At 37.2% G+C, this 14,110-nt stretch overlaps 1 long non-coding RNA gene across 1 annotated transcript in view; it reads left to right on the top strand.

The window, feature by feature from the left end:
• LOC126820947 (uncharacterized) overlaps window positions 1–10,353 on the top strand; it is a 105,808-nt gene extending 95,455 nt beyond the window's left edge. Inside the window, exon 3 of the long non-coding RNA XR_007680202.2 lies at window positions 6,576–10,353. This is a non-coding gene — a long non-coding RNA (uncharacterized LOC126820947). The remainder of the gene's footprint in view (window positions 1–6,575) is intronic.
• Window positions 10,354–14,110: the final 3,757 nt, after the last annotated feature.

Here is a 14,110-nt window from a genome sequence, read left to right as displayed (position 1 = left end):
TTAGCGAGACGTAGATAAGGGCTTTTTCCTGAATGACCGCCATATTGAAAAAAGATTAGAATGGTGTTTTGTCGGTTCTACTCCGTTATATGTCTTCCATGCACACAAAGACTAAATAAACATATTCAGATACAATATGGGAGATTAGGCAAAGAGCTAGCAGTTCTCACTATAATAGTATAAAAAATAGATATTGTAAAGGTGATATGCTGAAAATTTCGGTCAAATTGCTCCACTCTGAATCGAGATATTAGCGATTGAATTTTAGCCGAATGGTAAGCGTTGATTTCTCTCTAACATACATGTACTGTACAGGTAAAACTCTGAAGGTTTTAAATCGTTCTACCAGTACAGTATCTTATGATATGTTAGTCCGGAAATGACCTAGTTTGTTTCGAGTGGACGTTAAACCTCATCTCTCTCTCTCCCTCTCTCTCTCTCTCTCTCTCTCTCAAGAAAGGTGAGATAAGTATCAGGGTAGACATTGTTTCTCTGACTCGCCCAGGTAATATGATACTACTCCGATGAAGCTCGGTAGTCTGATATCACACAATCTTTCCCAAGACAATACTCTGATAGCTTTACTTACCTTTAGAATATTTTTAATTCCGGTCGTACAATAGGAGATATATTAAGTAATAGTTCACCCTTTTTGAGAAAACGTAAGGTTGGTATTAAGGGAGATGCGGCTGACTCTCGTCAGACATCAAGAACGTAATTATTTCTGTGATATTTATATCGGACCAGGTGTACGGTATAATATCTACATCTGTAGATTTGACTGGTCTCTTTTTTATAATCTGTAAATACTGAAGTGGTAAGAAAATAAACGCAGTACATTTTATGTAACATTATATTCAGAATCGCCTAAAGCCTAGTACACACCATGTTCCTGAAGCAACGACTGCGAGTTTCACAACATCTGGCCGTTGCTTGTTTACTTCACAATTCTCGAACTTATAGCTATGTTATCTACAGACACATGAGCCGTAGCGTCCAATCAGAGGTTGTGTCATCGCGACCTCCACGGAAACCTTGACATTGAATGAACCTTGAACTTTGCATCTCGATTATCACAAGTAGACATTTTAGCTTGAAAGCGCGAGACTTGGTATTCGCGACGATCGAGGAATCTGATAGGCTCACAAGTTGGGCTTGTACCCAATCGAAATTAGCGCCGAAATATGCAGGGTATTACGTGAAGGCCTTGATAAGATGTACGTAGTTAAAGCGAGATCAAGCCTTCTATTGAAGATGAGCACACACGGGCTATTTCGTTAGTTCGAGAAACGACCAATGTGTTGTGTGCGAACAACAAATTTCAGACAATGGTTCAGGGAATGCCACCGCTGATCATGTGTCTATTCAAAATTAATATTAAAAATCAAAAGGTTTTTTTGGTTTTTTTTAAAAAATCTCGATTTTTATGATATTTATGAAAATGATAGCGCTCCTTTGAGAGTAAAGTATATGTTGAAGGTACGTGTACCCGATAAGTGATAATAACCAAATTTTAAAATGAATGACAGTGTCCCTTTAAGAGTGACGTATATATTGAAAGTAAATGACAGTGTCCCTTTAAGAGTGGAGGCTATATTGAAATTGAAGTATATTTCCACTTTAAGATTAAAGTAAAGTGTATATAAAAAATGAATTATATTTTCCCTTTAAGATTAAAGAATATGTTAAAAATGAATGATACTTCCCCTTTAACTAAAGTATATATTGAAAACTAATTATATTTCCCCTTTAAGAGTAAAATATATGTTGAAATGAGTGATAGTTCCCCTTTAAGACTAAAGTAATGAAATGAAATGAAATGAAATGGGGTTTAACGTTCTATTGTATTGCATACGCCATACAGTGTGCTATGAGGGAAATTTTGCCCGGACAGCGGCGCTACGGCCTACTCTTATATCGAATTCCAACTGCCAAAGGATCTTTTACGTGCACACCAATTTTTACACGGGACCTCGGTTTTTCGTCCCATCCGAACGACTAGACAGCTGTCCTTGTCAGGCCCTCCATAAGACTACAGTAAAGTGTATGTTGAAATGAATGATAGTTCCCCTTTAAGAATAAAGTAAAGTATATATTGAAGTACCCATGTGTACCCAACAAGTGGTTGTAATAAGTGATATAAGTAAAATAACAAGGTGTTATACATATGTTACAATATATATATAGGTGTTACAAGTCTAGGGTGGAGTGTATATCAGGGGAATTAACAAATGTTCTATGTTAAATAATAACACGTGTCTTTATTGTTAAACAATCTACATGTTCACAGCGATATATCTTGGGTTGTTCCGTAAAACCAACGTTTATAGTGGAGTAAAATAAAATAAAATGGGGTTTAACGTCCTACTTTTCTGCACCAAATGGGCTGATGTCAAGAACGAAGACAAACATACTCCCTGCAGTGTGCTATGTGAGGGAAGTTTCTATTTCCGCCTTCTTTACATCAAATTCCGATTGTCAAGATTCGTCAACATGTGCGCAAGATGTCGGTTTTTCGTTCCATCCATACCATTATAACTAAAATAAGAAATATTTTGGTTTAACTTATCGTGAACGCGCCCGCTGGTCAGTAAGGTTCAATCAGATTAAAACACAGATCCTATTTCGTTTCGTTTTTTATAGTTCAAAATTTGGTTTACTTGTCTTTACTCCACTAGGATCTGGAAGAGTTGTTATAGGTCAAAAGCCGCTCGTGTGACCCCTGCGGGATTGGACATCTCACTTCAACTGGTCAGATCTTCATGTAGTGTAGGCCATCGAAAGAATAAAAAAAACGAAACGAAATATAGATCTGTATTTTAATCAGATTAAATAAGGTTTGTTAAAAGTTTTACTCGAAGTTTTTATTTAGCGTATCGCATTGAAACCGTTGCCGGAGGATCACGTGGCTAAGTGGGTAAGACGCTGGCTCGCTAGCCTGGAGGTCGGGTGTTCGATCCCTGCATTGGCCGAGAAAGTTCATCCAGATTTTTCCGGCGTGGTTCCCCCTTGTCAGTGATTCAGGACGGAGGGCCTGACAAGGACAGCTATCTAGTCCTTCGGATGAGACGAAAAACCGAGGTCCCGTGTATATATTGGAATGCACGTAAAAGATCCCCTGGCAGTTGGAATTCGATATAAGAGTAGGCGATAGTGCCGCTGCCCGATCAAAATTTCCCTAATAGCATACTGTATGGCGTATGCCCGTCTTCATTAGCCCAGCATAGGAGCAGAACAGTAAGACGTTAAACCCCATTTCATTTCATTTGAAACCGTTGCCTGTTGCAAGAACTATTATGATTGTGGCCTATTGTATTGAACCCGTCCTGTAGTATTATTAGAATGTCTGAACAGACGATCTTGCAAAATAGTCGAAGTCAACCTGAATTGATTACGACTACCAATTGAACCAAGCGCACTTTGAATAGCATCTGAAAACCTTTCCTGTAGAGCTAATTCCATCCTTTTCCCGATTCGTCTTTTTTTCCTGTAAATTCCGGTCGTTAAAACCCATCAAAAATAATTACAGCTATTGATCCTGTATCACAAAATGCTTCTAATTTTCTACTTTTTATCGATTTCATTTGAAAACAGAAATATATGCTTAGAAGCTATAAAACAACGTCTAAACTATGACTAACACTGTGATGCATCAAGGCATGTTTTACCACGAGAGAGAGAGAGAGAGAGAGAGAGAGAAAATGAAATGAAATAGGGTTTAACGTCCTACTGTTCTGCTCCTATGCTGGGCTAATGAAGACGGGCATACGCCATACAGTGTGCTATGCGGGAAATTTTGCCCGGGCAGCGGCAATATCGCCTACACTTATATCGAATTCCAACTGCCAAGGGATCTTTTACGTGCACGCCAATGTATACACAGGACCTCGGTTTTTCGTATCATCCGAAGGACTAGGCAGCTGTCCTTGTCAGGCCCTCCGTCCTGCATCCCTGTCCCGGGATAACGAAGACGGGCATACGCCATACAATGTGTTATGAGGGAAGTTTTGCTTGGACAGCGGCATTACATCTCTCGTTGTCAGAGGGCATAAAACTTTGGTCCATTTTATTTTAATCAAACGTTGGCCTGTTGTGTTTAGGGTCTGGATTCAGCCATAATGATTGACTAAGATCACAAACACAAACATCTTAAAGAGACGTTATCACTCCAATCTGATTAAAACACACATCCAATTTCGTTTCGTTCAAAATTTCGTTTGAACTTGTCTTTATTACACTAGAATCTGGAAGAGTTGTTATATAACCCGCGTTCTGGATGATGTGAGGGATTAGCCAATGAAACGGTTTGTTTCGGCGAATTTTTGGCGTGAGGTTCACGGAACTATGGGAAACCCACTAGAAATATCAACGCTGATTGGTTAATCAAATGTCTGACGTCACAGGGTCAAAAGTCGCTCGTATGACCTCTACCGCGACCTTCCACAACAACCGATCAGCTCTTCATGTAGTGTAGGCCATCAAAAGTATAAAACGAAATATAGATCTGTATTACCATTTCAAACTTCATGACAAGTTGAGGGGTTGGATGGCCGAATGGTTAGCACGTGTGCGCTGTTCATACGGTCTGTCGTTGAGTCAACTGGCGTGGTTTCGATTCCCCGGTTGTACGTGACAAGGAGTAGGGTCGCTGTCCAACCTCATGGGTTTTCACCGGGTCCTCCGGTTTCCTCCCACTGCTAAAGACCCCTACGCGCAAGCGAATTATTGAAAAAGAATTGAACCATGTGTTAGTCCCGAAATGATATAGTTTGTGTCGAGTGGACGTTAAACGCCCTCTGGTTAAAAGTGATAAAACATCTTTAATAAAGATGCCTATAGACTGTGTAAATGTTAACAACATTACAAGTAAAAGAAAATACTGTATTCTTATAATTAGTCTGAACCCATTCTTAACCGTAATTATTGCTAAACGATAGACCTAAAAGAAAAATGGCTTTTGTTGGATCCTTTTATTTGATGGGTCTTTGATGATAAATGTCAAATGTTATATATACATAAGTTGTTGTGGGTTGGTTTCTTTTGTAAATGTCATCGTCCATCCATCAATAATTTTTTTAAATATTTTATTGTTTTGTGATTAAAGACCAAGGAAGCCGATCAATCTTATATTTGCATTAAGTAGCTTTACTAATGAAGAAAACGTGTAACCGTCTCACCGCCAGCTTTTTAAGTGGCTTTTATGTCAATATTTAGATGAAATTGTAATTAGGTAACATTCCCGTTAATAAGCTATCAGAACGTTCGATATTATTGGTGATTTTGTAATTGTAAAATTACCCCCTGTGGTTTCCCCGTGTAAGGACAATGAGCGAGAGAGAGAGAGAGAAGAGAGACAGAGACACACACACCCACACACACACACACACCCACACACACACATTTCAGGGGCCTGTTTCACGAAATTTTAACTAAGATAAAATCCAAATTTTAGTAATTTGATTGGATAATATTAGATGGTTTTTAGTGCTTAGCCAATCAAAATTGAAGTATCTACTAAAATTTGGATTTTATCTTTAGTTAAGATTTCGAGAAACAGGGCCCAGGACTATAGTATGGTTCAATTTTATTTCAAAAATTCACTTGCGCGTAGGGGTCTTTAGCAGTCGGAGAAAACCCACGAAGTTGGACAGGCGGCCCTACTCCTTGTCACGTACAACCGGCGAATCGAAGCCATGCTAGTTGACTCAATGACAGACCTTATGATACAACGCGCACGCGCTAACCACTCGACCCCCCTCCAGGAGATGCAAGACGAAGGGCCTAGCAAAAAGAGATATAGAGAAATGGGGTTTTTAACGTCCACTCGACACAAACTAGGTCATTTCGGGACAGCGTCTAGTCGTTCGAATGGAAGGAAAAATCGAGGTCGCGTATATATGGCAGTGGGTTTGCGATGTAGAATAGACGAAAACGGGTACAAATTTGCTCATAGCGCACTGCAAGGTATATGTCCGTCTTCATTAGCCCGGTTGGTGCAGAAAAGTAGGGCATTAAACCCCATTACATTTCATTTCAACCCGTTATTGCGAATAAAAATAAAAAAATTCCCGGAAGAAATTTGCTTTGTTCACAGGAAACAAGCACCATCGTCTTCGCACATTACGGATTAAATATTCGAAATTTAACATCAAGATAAACAACATAATATCAAGATCTAACAACAACATTACATCAAGATCTAACAACAACATAACATCAAGATCTAACAATAACAACATATCAAGATCTAACAACAGTATAATATCAAGATCTAACAACAACAACCTCATATCAAAATCTAACAACAACAACATAACATCAAGATCTAACAACATAACATCAAGATCTAACAACATAACATCAAGATCTAACAACAACATAACACCAAGATCATATAACAACAACATAACATCAAGATCTAACAACAACATAACATCAAGATCTAACTCCATATTTTAACCCTTTATTACTTAGACCAGCATGTCTGTCGCTTTATTTCGCGACGACGCACATGTTGCTTGTCCATCCATATTTTATACACTTTTATTAATTGCGTCTTTTTGTTCTCATTTCAGTTCGGGAATCCAATGATATTCTACGTAGACACAACAATGGAATAATGATCAATGGATTAAACCGACCGAAACTTTATCATAACCACACAGTGGACTATCGTCGATAAACTATTACTGAAGCAATGCATAGTTTGAATAGTCCAGGATCCTATGACGTCAACAACAGGTGCGCGTTTTGATGATGCCAACAGAGAACGCGCTTTTTGAAAGTGTCGACAGTTTGTATGATGAAGATGACATTACCTCAACTTACGATATCAAGAAAGATTGTAAACTGAATTGACGTCATAGAAACTCGCTTAATACGATACACGTTTTAGTGTTTATGTTGACGTCACTAAAAGAGTTTTACATAATGTTATAGTGTGTGTGTGTGTTGACATCATCACCTAGAGTGTACCACGTGATATTTAAATTAGCAGCGAATATAACAACTGATGCAGTTTATAATTGTATGAATATGCAAATTAACCAATATGTAAATAGTTTTAGAGTGTGTATGATAGATAAATTCAAGTGTTATTCATTAGTTGCACGAATGAAATTTGCTAGTTGTCTGTCCATAATACTAATAGAATCAAAGTAGGCCTTAAATGCAGACTTAATCCAACTGTTCGGGGAAAGGATACTTTAGGGAAATGTTTATAATTATTCCGGTAATAAATCTGGGCCCTTATTCACGAAAACTTAAATTAAGATACAATCGAAATTTTAAGAAATACTGCAATTCAATTGGCTGACCAGTAAAATCAATTTGCATATATCCAATGAAGTTGCAGTATTTCTTAAAATTTCGGTTGTAACTTAGTTTAAGTTTTCGTGAATAAGGGCCCAGATCAATAGAACCTTGGCAAACATATAGAAATTATATCTAAAAATTTAAATTTGATCGAATTAGGCCGTAACGCATGAGGCTGTGATAATCACCGTTGTCAGTTGTTTCGACAATAGCCTATCCCGGTCATAATAATCACCAACAAGAGGGGGTTATTTTGGGGGAGGTTTTGTCATTTACAAAAAGTGACCGACAAGAAAAAATATGTTACAGATAAAATTTAAATGATTTCATAAAAACATGAAATTAATATGTACAAATGAAATTTCAAATTTTATAGATAAGATCACATTATTAACAAAATACAAGATTTCGCGGTTTTATTCGTCTTAGTAGATAAAAGAAAGACAGATTTTCTACCAAGACTTAAAAATATCTTTCTTCCTGAACATCACCCGCGTCACGACTCATAATTAAATGGAACGCAGTTTGAACATGGATGTTGGGTTGCTTCTTCACGAAAACCTAAATCTCTTAAGATGCATAATGTAAGATTTAGATAAAGAGCTGGTTGTTCTTACTATAACAGTTAAAAAAAAGATGATCAAAAATTTATATATTTATGATTTCAGTAAAATTACTTTATTCTGAGCGAAGTTAGTAGTGTTTCGGTGAATAAATGACTAAATAATAATTTATGTAACATTTTTGAAGCTTGAAAAAAGACCTGACATAGGCAGATTTAGCTAATACATAATGCATCTTCAAATTCGATTGTACCTTATAATTAACATCTAGAAATCGTCATAACAGGATTGATTTGTCCCCAAAAACTTATGGGGAGACAACTAACAAATTTCTCTCATCACCTATTATAACGGCTAAATCTAATTCTTAAGGCCAGCTCAATTTTGTCAAGGTCGTCGAGATGTAAATAAGGTTAGGGCACGTGATTGTTGGTGAGATTTTAAGTTAGGGTTATGGTAAGCATGGGGCTCTAGAGGGTTAGGTTTAGGGTTGGGATTAGCCCTAGTTCGGTTTACATCTCGTGACATATGACGAAATATTGAGCTGACCTTATCATTTAGTACTAACCGTATTATAACGACATATCATTATTAGAGCGAGACATCGACATAGTTACACTCGCAAAATTGTGCCAAATGAAAGGATTCTTTTTTCAGTCCAGTCTATGTTAAGCTTTATTCATCTTCTAAAAAGTGTCTGCTTACAAGTCAATAATCTGCCAAAGATACCTTGATAGCCATGATCACTTTATTTCTTTTAGACCACACCAATTTGATTTTAAGTTCTTGGTTCTGAACACTTTTTTGTGCCAACGGCACTCCTTGCAAAACATGAAAAAATATATATGGAAAATATCTGAATTTTTCAAAATAAAAACATGGCAAGTCATAGACGGCATATAATCGTACACTCAAACTAGATAAAGAAAAACACAGCTATGAACTAAGAATTTACTCAGAATTGTCCGCCTAATATATAACTTTATAAACCTTTTGTTGTTTTAATGATCAAATACATCAATAAGAAACTATGTACAAAGTTTTGTGTTTCTAGATCAAAGATATTTCACCTAAACACTGATTGAAAGTTGAGTAAATTCTTAACTTAGTTCTGAGAATGCTTTGGGAACTCGGTGACAGGGTGGCGTCTTTACTGCGCTGCTGCGACCGTACAGCGACCAGAAAATGCACACGGTCGCCGGCAAACGTGAACACAACGCGAGAAAATGTCCCAAAAATTACAAACTTGTAAAGAGTCGCGTTCTCACAGCTTTCCGGGTCATAACCGTGGCGTTTGTTTTTAACATGCTTAAAAGTAGGACATCAAACCCCATGCCATTTCGTGCAGTAATACCTTGATATTACGGCGTGGTTTTGTTATGATCGTATCCTATTATTATACACTCTCTAATGAATGCTACCAAGTCAATCTAGTACAATATTGTTACTATATTTAGATACCCGTTTCTGTTCTAATTATGATGCTTCAGATTAATTATATTGCCATGTATTCCCATTCCGTTAGAATATGAAAGATCTACCATCGACTTGTAACTACATCTATCAAGGGATTTGATAATTACCACTAATGCATGCGTTAATTAAAAGTCATAAATTTTCACTTCCTTGTACTCAAAGCTTCTACAGTTTAAAAGGAGATTCTCACTCCACCAAGAAAATAAATATAAGCAATTTAGAATAATATCAGATTTTCAGACTTTAAATAATTTGCCAAACAATTTAAAGTTTAAAGGGGAATTCTCACTCCCACGAAGAAAATAAATATAAATATTATTTCAGATTTAAAATAATCTTAAACTCTTTAATTTGCAAAAAAAAAAACGAGCACTGGCCTACTTTGTGTATCGTAATTCGTCATACGAAACGTACGCCGCCTGTCTACAGTTAGCTCCGCTTGAGAACAGACACGAACCTAGCATAATTTTTCAAAATGGCGGCCAATTACGTCCGAGATCTATATTCTCAAAGCGAACAGTTAACTGTGTGCAGAATGGTTTTGCGTACTTTGCCACATCGGTTGCTAAACGCCTTGAAAACAAATGAAATGAAATGAAATAGGATTTACCCTTTTTCTGTTCTCCGGCTGAGCTAATAAAAGACGACCTTTGAAAAGAGCTAAAATTTGTGTGCATATATTTGACTCGTATATTGGAGAATAAAACTTTCACATCGTGGTTATTTGTATTCCGATCGGTCTCAAATTTTACATAAGATCTAGATTGTACAGGCACGGGGCAACCGTGTCGTAAAATCATGATAAAGTGATGGTGGGGGGCTCAAACCGAACAGGACCTCCAAAGCGCTATATTTTTTACCGACTAGCGAAAGAACTGATCCAAACCGCACAAAACAGCGACACTTATTACGAAACTCCTCATTCGTTTTAATTCTTGTTAAATATTAAATTGTGCTAAAATCAAAATATCAACTGTTTATAATTTCGCAGGGGGGTTGAATGGCCAAAGGTTAGCACGTGCGCGCTGTATCATAAGGCCTGTCTTTGAGTCAACCGGCGTGGTTTCGAATCCCCGGTTGTACGTGGCAAGGAGTAGGGTCGCCTGTCCAACCTCGTGGGTTTTCTCCGGGTTCTCCGGTTTCCTCCCACTGCTAAAGACCCCTACGCGCAAGCGAATTATGTAAATAAAATTAAACCATATGTTAGTCCCGAAATGACCTAGTTTGTGTCGAGTGGACGTTAAACCCCATTTCTCTCTCTCTCTCTATTTCACCGAACATTTCATTAACGATTGAATGTAAATCAGTTTTATAACATTCATATTACATTATTATATGCGTTGCTATCTATTTGTGTCCATTTCTACATGGGTGCCTAAGAAAGGCGATTCAACACAATACATTGGGTTATTTTAAAGCTGACATAATAGTAATTTTGTCTGGTTGCGTTACGTTTTCAGTGCCAGACAAGGACATTTTCACCGGACGGCGACACGAGGGCTTATACTTCAAATTCAAAATCAGAGCAGACCATCTACTGGATTGAAACATTAAATTAACAATGCGTCATTTAGATTTTTCTCGGCCAAAATATCAAATTTTTCACAGCTTAATTTACGCCAATATGAACTTTGATTGATTACTTAAGAAAGGAAAACCAACGCTAGATAATATCCCGGCTTGGATTGAATCGGTTTCAAAACAGGGACCTGTTTCACGAAATTTTAGTAATTTGATTGGATAATATTAGATTGAAGTATCTACTAAAATTTGGATTTTATCTTTACTTAAGATTTCGAGAAACAGGGCCCAGGTCTATCAATAAATAGTTCGATGAAATTTCAATTCCTCATATCTTTGTAAATACTGAACGGAACTGAACCAATGTTGGAGCTTCATCTTTCACAATCTGATTCAAACACAGATCCTATTTCGTTTCTTTTTTTTTATAGTTCAAAGTTACGTTTTACTTGTCTTTACTACACTGGGATCTAGAATAGTTGTTATATAACCCACGTTCTTGATGATGTGGGGGATTATCCACTGTTACGGTGAGTTTTTGGCGTGAGGTGCACGGAACTGTGGATAACCCACTAGAAACATCGACGTTGATTGGTTAATAAAATGTCTGGCGTCATAGGGCCAAAAGTCGCTCGTATGACCAGATCTCCCACTACAACTGATCAGATCTTTATGTAGCAGAGGACATCGAAAGAATAAAAAAAAACGAAACGCAATATAGATCTGTATTTTAATCAGATTGGGGATCCTATATGACGCGTCGAGACATTGACTATTATCATCATGGCGTCAGTTCCTAACAGAGATGATCAACAAACGTCATAACTATGATAAGATAAACCTCATAGAAACAAATAGTTCGGTTTTGTTCAATTTGTGAACAGGTCCTCGTTTCCCTTCTCACCAACAAAACTACACAAGTTTTTCTTATTATTCCACGGGCGTTACCCCTGACAAAAAATGGCTAAAAGAAACCGAGGGGAACACTTGGCAATAATGGCTTCAAGCCAATCGTAAACTGGATAACCTGCTCAAAATGACGTCAGACGTAACTATAAGTCAGAAAATGAGTGACGTGGGGGCGATTCTGATTTACAGCATGCTATCCAGTTAGACTGGATAACCTGCTTTAAATGACGTCAGATTTGTTCCTACGTAACGGCGCTATATAAATGCAAGTCAGAAAAAGGAGTGACGTAGGAGCGAGTCTGACATATTAGAGCAGGTTATCCAGTCTAAATTTATCGAAGCTTGTGCCATTGGAATATGAATCACATGCCATTAGATGAGACATTTGCATTTCGAGTGTGGTAGCTTGGGTTTAATGTTTTTAATATTTATTATTATAAAAACAATACAAGTTTATTATATAATTAATTGTTATAACTATTATTCCAAACGGTAGATATTCCACGTAATGAATACAAATGTAGTCCTTATTATTATGTCTTAATTTGTATGCGTAGTCCAATTAACCAGACGTTAAAAATGATAATTACAATATTATATAGACCTATATTTATAAAAGAAAACATGTACATACAGAATAAAATGTTGAATGATATGTATTATCTTTCATTTATTTTTCCTGGTGCTGGACATTTTTATTATGGCATGTCAACTGGTGTTGCCTAGGGTTAGGATTAGGGTTAGATGAGATCAATCCGGTTGGGGAGGAAATCGGGATGGCTGTGGAGGAGAATAGGAGATTTAGCCAAAGATGGAGTCGTTTCTTGAGGGGGTCGATCCGTTTGTTGAGATCAAGGCGAATGTGGATACAGCTCAGGACGGTTGGGGTGGGGAAGAGGGGGGGGGGGGGTGCAGGCGTTAGATAGGACAGTTTAGGGAGGGGAAGAGATCAGAAAGAAGGGGTTTTGGTCGGGGGGGGGGGGGGGGTCAGTCGTTAGATAAGACAGGTTAGTGAGGAGAATAGATCTGTTGAGCATATCAGGGCGGTTGGGGAGGAGTGATCAGAACTCGAGCTTTCTCAGACTTAAGTTAAGAATTTACTCAGCTTTCAATAATTGTTTATAAAAAATATCTTTGATCCAGAAACACAAAATTTGATACATTAAAACAACAAGGGGCTATATTTTACTTAAAATAAGGTGAAAAATTTTGAGTAGATTCTTTACTTAAGCCTGAGAATGCTTTGTGAACTTGGGGCCAGGTTGTTTGGGGAAGAGATAACCCACTAGAAACATCGACGTTGATTGGTTAATAAAATGTCTGGCGTCATAGGGCCAAAAGTCGCTCGTATGACCAGATCTCCCACTACAACTGATCAGATCTTTATGTAGCAGAGGACATCGAAAGAATAAAAAAAAACGAAACGCAATATAGATCTGTATTTTAATCAGATTGGGGATCCTATATGACGCGTCGAGACATTGACTATTATCATCATGGCGTCAGTTCCTAACAGAGATGATCAACAAACGTCATAACTATGATAAGATAAACCTCATAGAAACAAATAGTTCGGTTTTGTTCAATTTGTGAACAGGTCCTCGTTTCCCTTCTCACCAACAAAACTACACAAGTTTTTCTTATTATTCCACGGGCGTTACCCCTGACAAAAAATGGCTAAAAGAAACCGAGGGGAACACTTGGCAATAATGGCTTCAAGCCAATCGTAAACTGGATAACCTGCTCAAAATGACGTCAGACGTAACTATAAGTCAGAAAATGAGTGACGTGGGGGCGATTCTGATTTACAGCATGCTATCCAGTTAGACTGGATAACCTGCTTTAAATGACGTCAGATTTGTTCCTACGTAACGGCGCTATATAAATGCAAGTCAGAAAAAGGAGTGACGTAGGAGCGAGTCTGACATATTAGAGCAGGTTATCCAGTCTAAATTTATCGAAGCTTGTGCCATTGGAATATGAATCACATGCCATTAGATGAGACATTTGCATTTCGAGTGTGGTAGCTTGGGTTTAATGTTTTTAATATTTATTATTATAAAAACAATACAAGTTTATTATATAATTAATTGTTATAACTATTATTCCAAACGGTAGATATTCCACGTAATGAATACAAATGTAGTCCTTATTATTATGTCTTAATTTGTATGCGTAGTCCAATTAACCAGACGTTAAAAATGATAATTACAATATTATATAGACCTATATTTATAAAAGAAAACATGTACATACAGAATAAAATGTTGAATGATATGTATTATCTTTCATTTATTTTTCCTGGTGCTGGACATTTTTATTATGGC

Source organism: Patella vulgata, chromosome 5 (genome assembly GCF_932274485.2).
Source record: "Patella vulgata chromosome 5, xgPatVulg1.2, whole genome shotgun sequence".
In the NCBI taxonomy this organism is placed as follows: domain Eukaryota; kingdom Metazoa; phylum Mollusca; class Gastropoda; family Patellidae; genus Patella; species Patella vulgata.
The sequence above is the reverse complement of the archived record's forward strand: the minus strand, read 5'-3'. Positions and strand labels throughout refer to the sequence as shown.